This window comes from Phocoena phocoena, chromosome 18 (assembly GCF_963924675.1).
Source record: "Phocoena phocoena chromosome 18, mPhoPho1.1, whole genome shotgun sequence".
Taxonomy (NCBI): Eukaryota; Metazoa; Chordata; class Mammalia; order Artiodactyla; family Phocoenidae; genus Phocoena; species Phocoena phocoena.
In genome coordinates, this window is record NC_089236.1 from 65,373,209 (window position 1) to 65,378,144 (window position 4,936).

Here is a 4,936-nt window from a genome sequence, read left to right on the forward strand (position 1 = left end):
AAATCCACTTTTAGTCAATGAATGGTCACTATTACAATGTAGTTTCTCTTATCTTGTAATTTGCTGAAGGACCTTACATTAAATTCTGATAAAAGACGTTTATTGGTTGTGCTCTTCCTTCTCTTATCTCTCCAGTCCTCTTCCTTCCATTTCCCTTCAGACCCTGGACCTTTTCCTCACCCCTACCCGTACCCCAAATCCCATCAAAACTTAACTTTCCTAGTCACCCAGGTTCAAGCCTTGCCTGCGGTATTTTGAGAATGTGAAAGGTAGTTACATTCACGACACACAAGAAAGGCTGTAAAAGCCCCCTCTTTCCCCATCTCTTTATGTTTGACCCGCACAAGGCAGCCGCTCCAAGTTTCTTCTTCTTCCACTCCAACCCCCCTGCCCCCAAGCCTACACAGGACTTTGTTCATCCCCAAGCTCTCTTTGGTCCCTTTTCCTTTCTTAACCAATGACTTCTTTTAAATCTCAAGCTCTTCTGTTTGGTTATGACGCAACAAAGGAATTCAGAAAGTGACTCTACACCTTAGAGATTGCAAACACTTCCCACGTTCAAAACTTTTTTCTTTTTCTTTCATATTCGTACGCATGCATCCATCCATCCCTCAAAACTGGCTGTGAAACTTCCACTTACTTGGGTGAAAGGTAGGTGAGATTAACACCCCTGCCTTCAGAGAATTACAACTTAATTGGAGAGGGAAAAACAACAACAGACAGACAATAGGATGTTCGGACATTGCAGAATGTCTGTGCTTGGCAGGTAGTTGGTGCTTCAGAAACATTCGTCAACTGGCGTAGGAAGTAGTATTGACATTGGATGATCGTCCTCAGTGAGCTCGCCAAGCTTTTACGGTGTGCCTATCTGGCTCTGTGCGAAGTGGTGGTGGGAAAGGGAGCATTTCGAGGACCCACGAACACAGGGAGACTGCAGTCCTGCCTCCATGCCCTGGTCCACTTCTTGTCCACCTTAATCGTGAAAAGTGAGAGGTCAGAGCGGGAAGGGCCGACTCCATGGGCAGAGGGCAAGCCAAAGGGACCACCCTGCACGGGGCTCGCGGGGACCAGCTAGGGCAAGACGAATCCACGCGCTGAGGAGCCGCGGAGCCCTGGGGGCAGGGAGTGGTGAGCTAGGGGCGCGCAGGCGTCGCCCCGACGCGCTGCCGCCGTCGCTGCTTTTGACTCTGCTCCGCCGGGCTGCGGGCCAGCCCAACCCCTGCCCCCCGAATCCCGCAGCGGGGACACCGGGTCGTTCACGACGCCTGCTGTCGATGATTAAACCAAAGGTTTGGATTATACTGAAAAACGTAAGCAACGTACAGTGCAGTTAGTCATGGCTTGTAAGAAGCAGGCAGAAGAATGTTGATACGGATAACCATTTATATGTTTTTTTCTTTTCTTTTTAACATATAACCATTTAATAGGACAAGGAAGAAACGCTGTAAGTGATTACTAGGAAAAGACGGAAGGGGCGGACGCGAATAGTTCAGTGATAGCTTACTCCAAACGCAACGAAGCAGGCGCCGAAATAGCTCAGTTGGGAGAGCGTTAGACTGAAGATCTAAAGGTCCCTGGTTCGATCCCGGGTTTCGGCAGGGTCTTTCTTTTTCGATTGGAATTTCTCGTAGGATCACCCGTTTAGAGTAACCTGGCTCATTAATTCCACCCCAGGTAAAAACTGGGACTTGAAGGGCGAGCGAGAAGTGGAAACAGCCGTTCTCAGTCACCCCTGGGAAATGTGGCCGCTACTCACGGCTACTTCCGAGGCGCCTACGTCGGAGGCGCTGCTGCGCGTGCGCAGTGGGAAGCGTGGGGGTGGGGGCGGAGCCAGAGACGCCCTGCTGGAGATCCGGAAGTGCGGGCTACCGGGCTCACGGCCAGTGGTGAGAGGGTGCAGCGCGCTGGTGCCAAAGGAACAGGTCTGTGTCGGAGGGCGAGAAACAAAACTTCGTCCCAAATCTCATTCCCAAAGCATCCCAATTTGAAAAGCAAAACCCTGCTGTTTAATCGAATGGTCCCCCTCTGACCTCGCCCGAGGAGGGAACCGGGCAACTAGGTATTTTTGGTTAGAAGCGCCCGGAGCGCGGCCCCGGGGGTGGCATAGCCAGGGTTACTTAGACAGTGGGTAAAGGCATGGCAGCTTTACAGCTCTGTAAAATTAGTCTTCATCGCAACAACTTTAATTAGAGTCCAGATCAGTGGTTCGCAAAGTGTGGTCCCAGGACCACCAGCAGTCACGGCTTCACCTGGGAACTACTTGGAAATGCAAATTCCCGCCCGAGCTTCACACCTACTGAATGGGAAACTCTGCGGTGGGCCCAGCCTTCGGTGTTCTAACAAGTCTTCAGGGGTTTCTGAAGCAGTCAAAGTTTGAGAGCCACTTATCTATAGACATTCCTTTCAATGTTTAAAAGAGCCTTTTCCTAAGACCTTTTTTGTGAACAAGCTTTGCCCTTGTGCAGTCTTTTGTCCTGCAAGTCTGAAATAAAACTTTGGTACGTGCTCGGAATTAATTTTTCTGAAAATTTTTGCTTTCATGGTGTGTGTGTTGGTGGTGGGATGTGCTGGGGCATCGACTCTGGTAGCTATCTATAGGACCCACCCCAAGGCTAACCTAGGCGCTGTGGAGTAAAGAAAATGGAGCCCAGGGGCCTGATTATGTATTGTGTTGGCTCCTGGGAGCTGAGCCAGGACCCAGAGGTAGAAATTGAAGGATTAAATTTAATTTAAATTGAATTGAATTGAATTAAAGAAGGAAGAAATTTCAGTCTATTTTGGAGTCACTAGAAAAGGGAAGATTTAGTTTAGTGAGGTGATGAGTTGCTGGTCAGCAGATGAGAGTCACTTGTGGGATTTATGCATTAAATCTTGCATATGTTCTGCTTCTGTTGGTTTGAAAGGGAAGGCCGCTCACATTTATGAAGTCTCGTGTGCCCTCAGGGTATTAATTCACTCGTCAATCAGACCTCAGTTATGTGCCTCCTGCTATGTGCCAGGCATTATGTGATCTTTGTAACTACCCTATGAAGTTACCTATTATTAGCATCTTCATTTTACACATAATAGTCCTTGTAGGAACGCAAGTATTTAAACATGTCAGGCATCTAACTTCCACCCCGTCCTAAATGTTATGAAAAGTTAATAGTTATTGGGATGTTTGTGTGCATAAAAAGGAGAATAGTTTTAGGAGGAAATAAAAGCTTTTGCTGGTGAATCAGAAAAGGCTCTATGGGCAAGAAGGTCTTGATTGGGCCCTCTGAGGAAGATTTCTTGGCAAGGGAAAAACCAAACTGGAGTGCAACCAGCCATCCACGTGTCTTGGGTTTTTTTTCAATTAATTTATTTACTTTTGGCTGCGTTGGGTTTTCGTTGCACGCAGGCTTTCTCTAGTTGCGGCGAGCGGGGGCTACTCTTCATTGCGGTGCGCGGGCTTCTCATGGTGGTGGCTTCTCTTGTTGCGGCGCACAGGCTCTAGGTGCGCGGGCTTCAGTAGTTGCAGCACGTAGGCTTGGTAGTTGTGCCTCACGGGCCCTAGAGCGCAGGCTCAGTAGTTGTGGCACGTGGGCTTAGTTGCTCGGTGGCATGTGGGATCTTCCCCGACCAGGGCTGGAACCCGTGTGCCCTGCATCGGCAGGCGGATTCTTAACCACTGCGCCCCCAGGGAAGCCCCATCCACGTGTTTAAATGGGAGGGGAATGGTGTGGGTGCCGGCAGTGAGAGTGACTGTTCATCAGGCAGCCTGAGGCCTGACTACCCCGTGGGCAGACACAAGAAGACCATGTATTTGCTATAGGAATAGGGACATTTGTATGGGGGGAGGCTAGAGGCACACACCTGGTTAGATGTCTGAAGAGGTGTTAAAAAACAAATTTTAACTGAGTAAATGTTAAAGATTGTATTGGTTTTCTTCAAAGATTCAGGAATCGAGTGGCATCCCATTTAGGAAATATAAAGGGGCTCTGAGGGGCTGTGCAAAAGACTTTTAGAGGCAGAAGGAGGCAAGACAAGGAAGTTATTCCAGCCAGCGCTCCGCAACCTTTTTGGCACCAGGGATCAGTTTCGTGGAAGACACTTTTTCCACGGATGGGGAGGGGAGCGGGGGACGTTTCAGGTGGTAATGTGAGTGATGGGGAGTGGCAGATGAAGCCGCTCACCTCCTGCTGTCAGCCCGGTCCCTAACTGGTTGTGGACTGGTAACAGTCTGCAGCCTGGGGGTTGGGGACCCCTGATTCTAGCAGAGAGCTGATTGTTTCAGGCAAGGCCACCTTCCTTTGGGGGGCAAGAGGGGTCTATCAGGAGAATTACCTCTGTTGGGGGGGGCGGGAATTTCCCCCCTACCCCCATTGAGTTCTTGTGGCTGGACTAATAATAAGATTGGCACAAGACACATTAACAGGAGAAAAAGAAACAAGTTTTAATACATGCTCATAGAGGTCCCATAGAAACGGGACCTAAGAAGTGGCCAAAGCAGGTGACTTTTATATTTTTTAGACAAAGACACAATACGTTTGTGAGGAATTGACAGGACAAAGAAACTGAGGCTTTGGGCACTTAATTAGAGAAGAACCTAAGTGGAGTTTGGGCTTGGGGTAGTAAATTAAAGAAGTAACAAGGTTTGTTCATATAGGCTTCTTGGTCAAATTCCCTCTCTCTGGTGATAAGGGTGTCCTTCTACTTCCAGATGCAGGGAGGGCACCTTTTACAGGAGAGATTTTTTTTTTCCTGCTTCAGGGAGATTTAGGACGGTCAGAGTCCCTCTAGCATCAGCTATTTCTAAAGTGACTTCAAAATAATCAATAAGCCATTGAGGCACATTTTGGGGTGGCCTGCCCTGGGCCCCAGCACCTCACTATTGCTGGCCAAGTAATGGCAGACTGATTGGAAGATTATGTTCCTGGGAGAGACTGAAGCTGCAATTAGGTTAGGTATTAAG

General features: G+C 48.8%; 1 non-coding gene across 1 annotated transcript; it reads left to right on the forward strand.

The window, feature by feature from the left end:
• The first annotated feature begins 1,525 nt into the window (after nt 1-1,525).
• On the forward strand, nt 1,526-1,598 carry TRNAF-GAA (transfer RNA phenylalanine (anticodon GAA)). Its single transcript has one exon. It is a non-coding gene; the product is annotated as a tRNA-Phe (tRNA).
• Nucleotides 1,599-4,936: the final 3,338 nt, after the last annotated feature.